Source organism: Salmo trutta, chromosome 16, assembly GCF_901001165.1.
Source record: "Salmo trutta chromosome 16, fSalTru1.1, whole genome shotgun sequence".
Taxonomy (NCBI): Eukaryota; Metazoa; Chordata; class Actinopteri; order Salmoniformes; family Salmonidae; genus Salmo; species Salmo trutta.
This window is the reverse complement of record NC_042972.1, coordinates 37,291,966-37,307,216: the sequence shown is the minus strand read 5'-3', so window position 1 is coordinate 37,307,216 and position 15,251 is coordinate 37,291,966. Positions and strand designations below refer to the sequence as shown.

The 15,251-nt window shown below is 43.9% G+C and overlaps 1 protein-coding gene across 1 annotated transcript in view; it reads left to right on the top strand.

Annotated features, from left to right (window-relative positions):
* The window catches only part of LOC115150692 (multiple epidermal growth factor-like domains protein 6), an 86,973-nt gene that overhangs the window by 43,188 nt on the left and 28,534 nt on the right, over positions 1-15,251 (top strand). The window lies entirely within an intron of this gene.

Genomic DNA, 15,251 nt, shown 5'->3' with positions numbered 1-15,251 from the left:
TTCCGGTCAAAGAATGGGCATTTGTCCTGGTCTTCATCCCCACCTGAGAGGAGAGGTCGACTGTCGGCTGAAAATGTTATCAGCATGACCCCAGGGCCAACGAGATAAGCCATATCCCGGGTTGATGACATAAAATCCTTCTTCGAACTGTTCCTGACAGTCAATGGAATCTATAGTGATAAACATGACCAACTTGGAGGGGAGACGCGTTTACAAAGACAACTGGAAGGAGGTTGACCAGACAGACATCCAAGAAGACGTGGGTCTCTTGATTTTGTCTGGTGTGTACAGATCCAGAAACTAATCTACCACCAGTTTATGGGATGCAGAGTCTGGTCGGGCAATTTTTCATGCCACTATGTCACTCCAGACATTTCACATGTTGTCACGGGTGATTTGCATCGACAACCGTGATACAAGACCAGGCCGTTGTCAACAAGACAAGCTGGCAGCGATCAGAGAGGTTTGGCACAAGTGGGTGGAGCGCCTGCCACTCATCTATAACCCAAGTCCAGACATCACAGTGGATGAGCGTCTGGTCGCTGCCCATTCAAACAGTACATGCCAAGCAGACCGTCTAAATATGGAATAAAGATATGGGCAGCATTTGATGCCAGGACAAATTATGCCTGGAACATGCAGGTTTACACCAGGAAACCTGCTGACGGTGTTCCCGTAAAGGAACCAGGGGAAGTGGGTGGTCCTGGAAATGACTGCAGGTCTCCAGGGGCACAACATAACATGTGACAATTTATTCACCTCATATGCTCTTGGTCAGGAGCTGCTCCCAAAACAATGACCATGGTGGGGACGGTCAGAAGGAGCATGCCTGAGTTGCCTCCTACCTTACTCACTACCATGGACAAGGATTGTTTTTCCTCTAAATTTGCCTTCACCGATACACACACTCTTGTGTCCTACTGCCGAAGAAAAAGAAGAATGTGCTCCTGATGACAACTCTGCACAGGGATGGCGCAGTGAGTACCAGGGAGGACAAGAAGCCCAACGCTGTCCTGGATTACAACAGGAACAAAGAGGAGCTGACGACCTTGATAAGGTATGTTACTCTTTATCTTCTTTTTCTATTACCAGATTGTTTTATCTGCACCATAAAAATAAGACATGTTGTTTGGTGAAATGTTCATTGAATTTGTGACCAATATGGGGTCAATTCTATTCCATTGAATATGTAAATATGTTTTAGATGTGATAAATTAAAACAGTGCTTTGATAGCAATTTACACATGTTACTATGCAACACGAAGTATTACATGTACGTACTCATTATTTTATTTACTGATTGTTGCAGGTTAGTGTCATATACTCTTGTAAGAGGATGCCGGCACGTTGGCCCATTGTGGTGTTCTTTCAACATTTACATTTACATTTTAGTCATTTAGCAGATGCTCTTATCCAGAGCGACTTACAGTTGTGAATGCATACATTTCATGCATTTGTATTTATTTTTTATTTTTTTGTACTGGTCCCCCGTTGGAATCGAACCCACAACCCTGGCATTGCACACACCATGCTGGCGTTGCAAACACCATGCCCTACCAACTGAGCCACAGGGAACATCCTAGATGTGTCGGCCTACAACACCTTTGTGGTGTGGATGGAGGTGAATCCAGGCTGGAAGCAGGGGAAATTCTTCAAGAGGAGTCTATTCGTAGAAGAGTTGGGAAAGCCATGGTGGCACCCCTCATATAAAGGCGCCAACACCTTCCTGGAACACCATCCTCTGCTGGATTGGGGAGAGATATACAAGGGCCAGAAGCAAGATCTACGGACGCCAGAGACAGAAGAGACAAAAGGAAGAGGTGCATTCTGTGTGCACCAAGAGATGTCAAAACAAGCATTATGTGCCGTAAATGCAGTGCATATATACTGCTCCAAAAAATAAAGGGAACACTTAAACAACCTATCCTAGATCTGAATGAAATAAATCATCGTTAAATACTTTTTTCTTTACATAGTTGAATGTGCTGACAACAAAATCACACAAAAATAATCAATGGAAATCCAATTTATCAACCCATGGAGGTCTGGATTTGGAGTCACACTCAAAATTAAAGTGGAAAACCACACTACAGGCTGATCCAACTTTGATGTAATGTCCTTAAAACAAGTCAAAATGAGGCTCAGTAGTGTGTGTGGCCTCCACGTGCCTGTATGACCTCCCTACAACGCCTGGGCATGCTCCTGATGAGGTGGCGGATGGTCTCCTGAGGGATCTCCTCCCAGACCTGGACTAAAGCATCCGCCAACTCCTGGACAGTCTGTGGTGCAATGTGGCGTTGGTGGATGGAGCGAGACATGATGTCCCAGATGTGCTCAATTGGATTCAGGTCTGGGGAATGGGCGGGCCAGTCCATAGCATCAATGCCTTCCTCTTGCAGGAACTGCTGACACACTCCAGCCACATGAGGTCTAGCATTGTCTTGCATTAGGAGGAACCCAGGGCCAACTGCACCAGCATATGGTCTCACAAGGGGTCTGAGGATCTCATCTCGGTACCTAATGGCAGTCAGGCTACCTCTGGCGAGCACATGGAGGGCTGTGCGGCCCCCCAAAGAAATGCCACCCCACACCATGACTGACCCACCGCCAAACCGGTCATGCTGGAGGATGTTGCAGGCAGCAGAACGTTCTCCACGGCGTCTCCAGACTCTGTCACGTCTGTCACGTGCTCAGTGTGAACCTGCTTTCATCTGTGAAGAGCACAGGGCGCCAGTGGCGAATTTGCCAATCTTGGTGTTCTCTGGCAAATGCCAAACGTCCTGCACGGTGTTGGGCTATAAGCACAACCCCCACCTGTGGACGTCAGGCCCTCATACCACCCTCATGGAGTCTGAGCAGACACATGCACATTTGTGGCCTGCTGGAGGTCATTTTGCAGGGCTCTGGCAGTGCTCCTCCTGCTCCTCCTTGCACAAAGGCGGAGGTAGCGGTCCTGCTGCTGGGTTGTTGCCCTCCTACTGCCTCCTCCAAGTCTCCTGATGTACTGGCCTGTCTCCTGGTAGCGCCTCCATGCTCTGGACACTACGCTGACAGACACAGCAAACCTTCTTGCCACAGCTCGCATTGATGTGCCATCCTGGATGAGCTGCGCTACCTGAGCCACTTGTGTGGATTGTAGACTCCGTCTCATGCTCCCACTAGAGTGAAAGCACCGCCAGCATTCAAAAGTGACCAAAACATCAGCCAGGAAGCATAGGAACTGAGAAGTGGTCTGTGGTCCCCACCTGCAGAACCACTCCTTTATTGGGGGTGTCTTGCTAATTGCCTATAATTTCCACCTGTTGTCTATTCCATTTGCACAACAGCATGTGAAATGTATTGTCAATCAGTGTTGCTTCCAAAGTGGACAGTTTGATTTCACAGAAGTGTGATTGACTTGGAGTTACATTATGTTGTTTAAGTGTTCCCTTTATTTTTTTGAGCAGTGTATTTGCAATGCACATGCAACAACCACAACATATTGTCCAACGTGCATAAGAACATACAAAATGTAACCACCATTGATTGACAGATTGTGAACATTTGTTTTTGTTATTGTTAGTAATACTGTTATCGTTACTTTTGTTCTTTAATGTGTTCAGACATTCATTTTGTAACATGGTAAAGTTTTCATGTGTAGTTTTGGGCCGATGTCCTTTCTTTACTAGTAAAATCATACCGGTCAGTTTTGACCAGGAACACAACAGATGTTATTTTGTGCCACTATTTAAACATTTGAAATTGTTTCAAAACAAATGTCCTTGTTAAACTTTGACAAAAAGTAATCTGTGATAAAGAGCACAATATGTTTCATCTGAGTATTTGTTATAGTGAAAATAATCCATACATTATGCTTTTTTTACTCAAAATGAGTTGTATAAGGTCAGGTCAATGAGGCCTACAGGCCATAAATAGCAAGTAGAAGTTCACAACATGTAATGTTCACAATAACTTAAGTTGATAAAAAGATCTAACACAACATTAGGTGATAATATATGTATTATTATGGATTTATAATCAGCTATAATGGGGCGGTGATTTTGGCCTGGGAACACAGAATGAATGAACATGAAGGTTGAGTGAACTGTAATTCTGTCCTCTGAAAGTGCTGAAAACATAAATGTACTGTATATAATCAATTCTAGAATCATTAAGTGACATGTTCAACTGTGTTGGGTTCTGAGAGCTATGGGACCTATGACAGCATTCTATGTGTTTAGGGTCAAGATAGATATATGCAGCTAGACAGTCAATAGCTGTACTGTGTGTAGAGGAATGAGGAGTTAACAAAAACAAGAAGCTATAGTATACTTGTTAAGCTTATCTAGTTCATAAATCATTTTTCCATCCTGAATGAGTTATGGATTATGTCACCCACACAAACAGTAGTCTCTCTGGACTGTGTTCCTTATCAAAGCATATGCAAATAGAATAACAAAGATGACTATGAAGATTAGGACCAGGATATGTATCCACCAAATGACTATGCTGACTATAGTTTTTCTGTTTCAAAACCACTGCAGGATGGGGTATCTCACACAGACCTGTGGCTAAGGCCAACAGCAGGGGGCAGTGTTTTAGGAGAGGTAAAACGAGTTGTACTATGCATAGCTCCTGAGTGGCACAGCGATCTAAATTCGTCACTACAGACCCTGGTTCGATTCCAGGTTGTATCACAACCGGCAGTGATTGCGAGTCCCATAGGGCAGCACACAATTGGCCCAGCGTCGTCCGGGTTAGGGTTTGGCCGGGGTAGGCCGTCATTGTAAATAAGAATGTTGTCATGACTTCCGCCGAAGTCGGCCCCTCTCCTTGTTCGGGTGGCGTTCGGCAGTTGACGTCACCGGCTTTCTAGCCGTCGCCGCTCCATTTTTCATATTCCCATTTGTTTTGTCTTATTCCATACACACCTGGTTTTCATTCCCTAATCACACTGAATGTATTTAGTCCTCTGTTCCCCTCCATGTCTTTGTGTGAAATTGTTTTGATGTTATGTGTGTATTGTTACGCGCCAGACTTTTGTTTATTGTTCCATGTTTTGGGCACGTTGTATGTACTTCTGTGCTTTCGTTTGGACCGGAATTAAAAGTGCGCCTGTTAACTACACTCTGCTCTCCTGCACCTGACTTCGCCTCCAATACACACCCGTAACAAATGTGTTCTTACCTGACTTGCCTAGTTAAATAAATAGCTTATTCTACGTCTCAACCTCTTAAATGGAATTGATATCCAGCCATCTATAATTTGATTGGTTTCTCCATGTTTCTGCCTGTCTATCATCGACTCCATCCAACTCTCTTTAACCTTCTCTCAGCAAAACATGCTGGTCAGAAATGCAGAGCAGACTCTTTTCAAACAAAAAAATGATGTATCTTGCCATACTTACTTTAATGCCTGATATTTATTTCAGACATTTATGAGTCCTCTCTTGTCTACACCGGCTAGTAACAGAGTTGCAGGTTGGTTTAGCTGGTGGATGTGATGATCAGTATCAAAACACTGCCATCCATCCAAAGTGTCAGTTCTGGCCTCACCTGTATATGTGTGTCCATGGAAACGGAAGGTGAGAGGGTCTTCCTGCACCCTTAAGGTCTTCTGCTTTGGCTGAGCTCTCTCTCTCTAAATATTTAGATAGCAGTGAGACAGCAGTCTAGCAGGGAGGCATTGCAAGGAAACAGAACAAAATGTATTGTCAAAACTCGTCCAACAAAGACACTATCGAAACATGGAATAGTACTGATGTAGTCTGTACTGGGACACTTAAGGACTAGGATAATGTATGTTTTGAATTGGTTCAGGGTGAAATTCTATTGTAGGCAACTCAATCTATTGAGATCTGTTGAGTTTGTAAAGGTTATGATCAGGTCAAGATTGTTTGGTGAGTGTGGAGTTCAACATTTTTTTCTGAATTTCTCTCATGCGACCTTTTGACACTCAGGAAACGTGTCTTCTACAATAAACAGTTCAAGAGTCACTTACACTTATACTGGAGGTCAAAGGTCACAAACCATTTGGTGTAGTTGTCAGTTCCTGTAGAATTTGTGGAATGGCATACAAGTCCATGGAGGGTTAAGGTACGGTCATACCTAACATTGTCTAACAACATGCTCTCATAAACTGCCCTGTTCAAATACTTGGCCTAGTCAAGAGATAACCCTCCAATCTCCTCAGTCATCATCAGTTTTAATATCCTGCCTCTCAGACCTTTCCTTTTTGAGGCCTATGAGCTGGTGTCCCAACCTTCATCTTAGCTTATCCCCTGGTGAATGCAGCTCTGAGTAGCTCTGCTGGACGAGGAGTCAAGCAGATGAAAGCAGCAGGTTTTTAGATCTGGAACCTAAGAGGAAACAGGCCAGGGCTATCAATGACTTCCCCTTGATGAATGCTCAAATGTTCCGGCCTGTGACCCTGGAGATAGGATCAGGGCCTGGTGGTTGTCTTTGGCCCTGGTCCCAGGTGCAGTACGGCGCTGTGTTAGTGTTAGACCCCTATGGTCCTACTCAGACTTTAACCCAGGCCCCATGGGAACGTTGGCTGTAGTCCTTATCACAGGAAGTCGCAAAATACAGCCCAAGAATGAAACCCAGCTCTCACATGCGGGTTAATCCCAAAACACTTTTGAATGTAGCGATTAGTTAAAGAGTGTTTGTTTTCTGTTCTTTTTTTGTTTGATTTGTTTCGGAACAGAATATCCACTCCTGGGAAATACACCATTAGTATTAGTCATATTTGTGTTGTTTTTGTTTCGTTTTTCACTTTAGTAGTAACAGACAAGGCAGCATAGATTACGTTGAGCCCTGACTTGTGGCTGTACAGTATGTGTACATGTACTGTATAATGTATAGATATCCTGCTGAGTTGAACACAGTGAAGGGGCAGACAAACGTTCAGTGATATGATATATTATTGGGGGCTGCTGTGTGTGTCCGAGTGATTGCCAGCAGCCACAGGCTGGCAGTAAAAATAAATGAGTCGTGAGTATATGGAGGACAGGTTCACTGGGGGTCCAGCTGGTGGACTGTTAAAATGTTATATGGTATGGACCATAGGACAGACACTGAGGCCTTCCCACTGTGTAGGGACAGCCCTAATGAGATCCAGCTGAACACACAGCTAGAGCAGAGAACACAGGCCATTTTGTGTGTGTGTGTGTGTGTGTGTGTGTGTGTGTGTGTGTGTGTGTATGTATATACGTGCTTGCGCGTACGTGTGTGGACGTACACATGTTTATATGCTCCTGTGCATCAGAACCAGAGGTTTATTCATACCCTTCTGGAAAGTGGGCTGTTCTTCTGAGCATTCAGAACCCTCTGTCTAGACAGGCTGATTGTTTTGGGACAGGGGGTTAACTTAACTATGGAGTATTGGTGTCCAAATTCCATGTCATGATATACCATTAGTCCTAGGAGACTGTGTTGCCTCCTATTTCATTCCGGGTCACCAATACACAGACATCCATCATGTGTAATTATAGCTGTGTATTTTTCCATGCCTGCCTGAGTCAGTTTGGCCCTGAGTTCCAGCCTCTAAACATGACCTGGAGCATGGAACATGGAGCATGGGCAAGCTGGGCCAGGCCTCTGGGCCCTCAGACAGCCCGCTTTGTCTAGGGATCATAATCTCATAGGAAATGCACCTGCCCTCTAGAGCTCATGATCTCTGGGCTTTAGGCCAGGGAAGAGGCCACTGTCTAATGAACAAAGCATGTGGGGATGGCATTGATCATGATCATGTTCAAAAGGGTCTTCTCTTCCACAGGAAGTGTGCTTAAGTCAGCCTTCGTTCATTTGATGCCGATGCTTTCAACTGTTTTTACAACTTGGTTGCAGTAGAAGTAGCTGTCGTTCAGTAGTAATAATACGTGTATGAATAGTGGTTCTAGGAGCAGATTCAGGGTACAGTTATGTTGGATCAGTGTGCATGATATGTACAATGAACTGTTCCAATGACCACCTGAGAGAAAAGACTAATGAAGGAAAAGCAGTCCTTTCCTTTACATTGGCAGCTTGTCCTGCAGTACTATAATACAGTGAGGCTATGTGTGGCTGGTGGCTCTGACTCTATGGAGCTCCACACAGTGCTAGGGACTAGATTACATTTTTACCAGACATTTTACCAGAGAAACAGGAATACTGCAACATCATAGTAACTAATCTGGAGAAATGATCATATACAGTGAGGGAAAAAAGTATTTGATCCCCTGCTGATTTTGTACGTTTGCCCACTGACAAAGAAATGATCAGTCTATTTTATTTGAACAGTGAGAGACAGAATAACAACAAAAAAATCCAGAAAAACACATGTCAAAAATGTTATAAAATGATTTGCATTTTAATGAGAGAAATAAGTATTTGCCCCTTGGCAAAACATGACTTAGTACTTGGTGGAAAAACCCTTGTTGGCAATCCCAGAGGTCAGACGTTTCTTGTAGTTGGCCACCAGGTTTACACACATCTCAGGAGGGATTTTGTCCCACTCCTCTTTGCAGATCTTCTCCAAGTCATTAAGGTTTCGAGGCTGACGTTTGGCAACTCGAACCTTCAGCTCACTCCACAGATTTTCTATGGGATTAAGGTCTGGAGACTGGCTAGGCCACTCCAGGACCTTAATGTGCTTCTTCTTGAGCCACTCCTTTGTTGCCTTGGCCGTGTGTTTTGGGTCATTGTCATGCTGGAATACCCATCCACGATCCATTTTCAATGCCCTGGCTGAGGGAAGGAGGTTCTCACCCAAGATTTGACGGTACATGGCCCCGTCTATCGTCCCTTTGATGCGGTGAAGTTGTCCTGTCCCCTTAGCAGAAAAACACCCCCAAAGCATAATGTTTCCACCTCCATGTTTGACGGTGGGGATGGTGTTCTTGGGGTCATAGGCAGCATTCCTCCTCCAAACACGGCGAGTTGAGTTGATGCCAAAGAGCTCCATTTTGGTCTCATCTGACCACAACACTTTCACCCAGTTGTCCTCTGAATCATTCAGATGTTCATTGGCAAACTTCAGACTGGCATGTATATGTGCTTTCTGGAGCAGGGGGACCTTGCGGGCGCTGCAGGATTTCAGTCCTTGATGGCATAGTGTGTTACCAATTGTTTTCTTGGTGACTATGGTCCCAGCTGCCTTGAGATCATTGACAAGATCCTCCCGTGTAGTTCTGGGCTGATTCCTCACCGTTCTCATGGTCATTGCAACTCCACGAGGTGAGATCTTGCATGGAGCCCCAGGCCGAGGGAGATTGACAGTTCTTTTGTGTTTCTTCCATTTGCGAATAATCGCACCAACTGTTGTCACCTTCTCACCAAGCTGCTTGGCGATGGTCTTGTAGCCCATTCCAGCCTTGTGTAGGTCTACAATCTTGTAGTAGCTAAAGCATCCTTCATACAAGACTGAATCTTCAGCTTAACTCCACGTGTAGGACAGTAGCCTATTGCTATCGTGTTTCTCTTATGTTGGGACAAAGCACTGAGATAATGTAAATGTAATGTGGGTCCATTGTGGATGGAGGTTACCTGTACTAGGACTGGAGACAAGAGCATCCCATTGCTGACCCCTGGAGTCAGGTGTGGGTGTAGCCTGTGCACCAATCACTAGGCGACCCACTCATGATTTCAGAGGTCACTGGGTTCATCGTCGTGGGACCTGTTTTGACAGTGAGGGAGTCTTTCTCATTGTTCTTGGTGATGAATAGTAAATACATCAAATCAAAGTTTATTTGTCACGTGCGCTGAATACAACAGGTAGATCTTACAGTGAAATGCTTACTTACAGGCTCTAACCAATAGTGCAAAAAAGGTATTAGGTGAACAATAGGTAGGTAAAGAAATAAAACAACGGTAAAAAGACAGGCTGTATTCAGTAGAGAGGCTATAAAAATAGTGAGGCTACATACAGACACCGGTTAGTCAGGCTGATTGAGGTAGTATGTACATGTAGATATGGTTAAAGTGACTATGCATATATGATGAACAGAGAGTAGCAGTAGCGTAAAAGAGGGCTTAGCGGGTGGTGGGTGAGACACAATGCAGATAGCCCAGTAAGCCACTGTGCGGGAGCACTGGTTGGTCGGTCCAATTGAGGTAGTATGTACATGAATGTATAGTTAAAATGACTATGCATATATGATAAACAGAGAGTAGCAGCAGCGTAAAAGAGGGGTTGGGGGGGCACACAATGCAAATAGTCCGGGTAGCCATTTGATTACCTGTTCAGGAGTCTTATGGCTTGGGGGTAAAAACTGTTGAGAAGCCTTTTTGTCCTAGACTTAGCACTCCGGTACCGCTTACCATGCGGAAGTAGAGAGAACAGTCTATGACTGGGGTGGCTGGGGTCTTTGACAATTTTTAGGGCCTTCCTCTGACACCGCCTGGTGTAGAGGTCCTGGATGGCAGGCAGCTTAGCCCCAGTGATGTACTGGGCCTTACCTACCCTCTGAAGTGCCTTGCGGTTAGAGGCCAAGCAGTTGCCGTACCAGGCAGTGATGCAACCAGTCAGGATGCTCTCGATGTTGCAGCTGTAGAACCTTTTGAGGATCTCAGGACCTCAGGACCCCTATGCTATGTCTGGCATAGAGTTACACATTGTGGCTTCTCCCTACTTAAATGTTGTTATACTTTGACAATCAGGATATACACTACACTGAGTGTATAAAACATTAAGAACACCTGATCTTTCCATGACATAGACTGACCAGGTGAATTCAGGTAAAACCTATGATCTGTTATTGATGTCACCTGTTAAATCCACTCCAATCAGTGTTGATGAAGGGGACGAGACAGGTTAAAGAAGGATTTTTACACCTTGAGACAATTGAGACATGGATTGTCTATGTGTGCCATTCAGAGGGTGAATGGGCAAGACAAACTATTTAAATGCCTTTGAACAGGGTATGGTAGTAAGTGCCATGAGCACCAGTTTGAGTGTGTCAAGAACGGCAATGTTGCTGGGTTTTTTACGCTCAACAGTTTTTTTAGTTTTTAAAAAATGATTTATTATGAAAAACACAAGGAAGGGGTAACATTAAAGTATTAGAACATGAAGGACAAACAATACAGCATCAAGACACTATCAAACATGTATCAGTCTTTCCACAACGGAGCAGAGCCATCCTTATGTGTGAGGGTACGTGTGCACGATAGTGATATAAAATATATGTCATAGTTTCCTTTTTCATGATCACAATCTTGTGAAACCCGAACCCTCCAAGATCACAGCCCCCCCCCCCCCGGAAGAAAATAAATTAAAAATACTATTAATTCCATTCCCCACCCCCAATGCACCAACAACCAAGAGAATGAACTAAAGAGAAAAAAGGAAAAGACATGCTCAACAGTTTCCTGTGTGTATCAAGAATGCTCCACCACCAAAAGGACATCCAGCCAACTTGACACAACTGTGGGAAGCATTGGAGTCAACACGGGCCAGCATCCCTGTGGAACGCTTTCAACACCTTGTAGAGTCAATGTCCCGACGAATTGAGGCTGTTCTGAGGGCAGAATGGGGTGCAACTCAATATAAGGAAGGTGTTCCTAATGTTTTGTACACTTAGTGTGTCTCTCATTTTTGTTTTAACACGCTCCAGTGAGTATCTATACTGAACCAAAAATATAAATGCAACATTCAACAATTTCTAAGATTTTACTGAGTTACTGTCACGTCCTGACCATAGTAAGATGTTATTTTCTATGGTAGAGTTAGGTCAGGGCGTGACAGGGGGTGTTTTGTGTTTTTCTATGTTTTGTATTTCTATGTTTGGGTTCTAGTTTTCTATTTCTATGTTGTTGTTTTTTGGGATGATCTCCAATTAGAGGCAGCTGGTCCTCGGTGTCTCTAATTGGAGATCATACTTAAGTAGGTTTTTTTTTCACCTGTGTTGGTGGGTAGTTGTCTTCTGTTTAGTTTTCATTACCTGACAGAACTGTGCGCTTTTGTTTTCTCTTTGTTATTTTTTCTTTAGTGTTCTGAGTAAAAATAAATATTCATCATGAGCAATCAACACGCTGCGTTTTGGTCCCCTCTCTATGACAGCCATTACAGTTCATATAAAGTCATCAGTCAATTGAAATAAATTAATTAGGCCCTAATCTATGGATTTGACATGACTGGGCAGGCGTGCAGCCATGGGTGGGCCTTGGAAAGCATAGGCCCACCCACTGGGGAGCTAGGCCCAGCCAATCAGAATGAGTTTTTCCCCACAAAAGGGCTTTATTACAGACAGAAATACTCCTCAGCACCACTCCATCCCCCCACCATCCTCCCTGGGCTGGCGTGGATGTAGTTGTGAAGCCGGTTGGATGTACTACCAAATTCTCTAAAACGATGTTGGAGGTAGTTTTTGGTAGAGAAATTTACATCCAATTCTTTGGCAACAGCTCCCGTGGACATTCCTGCAGTCATCATGCCAATTGCATGCTCCCTCAAAACTTGAAACATCTGTTGCATTTTATTGTCCCCTGTACAAGGTGCACCTGTGTAATGATCATGCTGTTTAATCAGCTTCTTGATATACCACATTTGTCAGGTGGATGGATTATCTTGGCAAAGGAGAAATGCTCACTAACAGGGATGTAAACAAATTTGTCCACAAAATTTGAGCTTAATAAGGTTTTTGTGCATTTGGAACATTTCTGTGATTTTTTTATTTCAGCTCATGAAACATGGGAGCAACATTTTACAGGACCTTGACCCATAGTAGTTCATCATTCCTGATTTCCAGTGAGCAGAAATACACATGACCGTGACCCTGACCCAGCATGAACCCTGGGAGCCACAGACCTGGGGGATACAGGCCCCCAGCCCCACTCTTCCTGACCCCGTTCAAACTGACATGAAAACAACAAGAGCTCCTCCGGGGTCCCGGAGTCATGTCCTTAACCTGCAGGTCACATTCTGTTCACAGCCAGGAGACAGGAATGTGTTATTCCCCTCAGCTACCACTAGGGGCTGCCTGCATTCCTGCTCAATGATGATCAATGGGATCCCTCCCTGGCCTTTAATCCTGTTCTGTACAGACCTGTAATTTGCTGTATAATATTATAAAATAATTCCCCCAAATGTGTTGCTACTGTATACAACACTTCCTCAGCAAAACACATCTTCAGCACCAGGGCAACACAAATGGCTTCCTAATATGTGGGTTTGATTCCCGTGGGCATCCAAATGGAAAATGTATGCACACATGACTGTAAGTCGCTTTGGATAAAAGCGTCTGCTAAATAGCATACATTATTTTATTATATTATTGAGATGAGAGAAACACCTTGAGTGGACAATTGTCCTTACCAAATTGTGCTTTTTATAAATTTAACCAGTTCGGTCAGTTGAGAACCAGTTCAAAGCAGTGCGACACAAACAACAACACAGAGTTACACATGGAATAAACAAACGTACAGTCAATTACACAATGGAAACAATCTATATACAGTGTGTGCAAATTAGGCAAGATTAGGGAGGTAAGGCAATAAATAATTACAATTTAGCAATTAAACACTGGAGTGATAGATGTGCAGAAGATGAATGTGCAAGTAGAGGGGATAAGGTAGTTGGATGGGCTATTTACAGATGGGCTATGCACAGGTGCAATGATCTATGAGCTGCTCTGACAGCTGATGCTTAAAGTTAGTGAGGGAGATATGAGTCTCCAGCTCATATCTCATTAATTTAACTACAAATGAGGTATTTGTTTTAATGTTTGGTGAATGGGGAAAATAAAGCCTAGTGTTTCGGCCGTTACACATTCCAGATGTTATAAACTAGGAGAGAAATACGAGGTCTGTAATTGGCTGGTTTGTGCTGGCCGTGGCTGAATGCACAAAATATACACTGAAACAAAACCTATTCCCCCTCAGCAGACTGAAAAGATTTGGCATGGGTCCTCAGGTCCTCAAAAAGTTCTACAGCTACACCATCGGGAGCATCCTGACTGGTTGCATCGCTGCCTGGTATGGTAACTGCTCAGCCTCCGACCGCAAGGCACTAGAGAGGGTAGTATGTACGGCCCAGTACATCACTGGGGCTAAGCTTCCTGCTAACCTCTATACCAAAGACTCCAGCCACCCTAGTCATAGGCTGTTCTCTCTGCTACCGCATGGCAAGCGGTACCGGAGCGCCAAGTCTAGGTCCAAAAGGCTTCTCAACAGCTTCTATCCCCAAGCCGTAAGACTCCTGAACAGCTAATCAAATGGCTACCGAGACTATTTGCATTGACCCCCCTCTTTTTGACTCTGTACCGGTACCCCCTGTATATAGCCTCGCTATTGTTAGTTTACTGCTGCTCTTTAATTATTTGTTACTTTTATTTCTTATTTTTTACTTATTTATTTTTTACTTACATGTATTTTTTTCTTAAAACTGCATTGTTAGTTAAGGGCTTGTCAGTAAGCATTTCACTGTAAGGTCTACACCTGTTGTATTCGGCGCATGTGACAAATACCATTTGATTTGATTTGATTTGTTTTGATTTGAAACAGGAAAACAACTAGCCTCCATTTCCCCTGACAGTCCCAGGATTGCTCCGTAACTCTCCTCTGTTTATGGACATAGAGGGGGCTATAAAATTATTAGGAGCGCAACGCAAATACCCTCCTCCTCCCTTTCTCTCTCTCTTCACCAACTCATCCATTCCCTCACAGCACTGTAGCATTCCTTCACAGTTACATTATTTTACAGTTATCAAGACCCTGCTTGTGCTGTATTTGAATGACCTTTGGATGTTCTCTTTTCCAACTAAAGATACATCGTGATTCTGTCAGCACCTGATCAGGATCTGAGTCAGTGTGTGAAGACGGTGAAGCAGTGAGAGAATGTGTGGTCAGTTGAATGACAGCGCTGACAGGCTGTGTATGAGATATAGATGAGAAAGAAAGATTGTGGCTTCTCAGAGCCATGATGTGATTGGCAAACTCTCTGGTTCTCTGGTTTCTATTGGCTGAATTTCTGAGTTTCTCTCGTCTGACTCACACAGGACCTGTGTGTGCTGTGTTAATGTGCTGATGCAGACGCTGGCAGGGGTTCTGTTCATGGTTACCAAGATATCTGATCTGGTGTCTTGGAAGCTTGTGGTTATATTCAAACTGTGATGCATATTTGAGACTGTTAGTTGCATGAATACTCACAATAAGGTTTGTATGTCAAAACTGCTCACATTAGGGTATGATCATAAATATTTTCCATTATAAGGTTTTAATACAAATCTGATGCCCCAAATTGGATTACAGAGAGAGTCATTATTCTTACATTGGAAAGTGAAGATGTTGTTG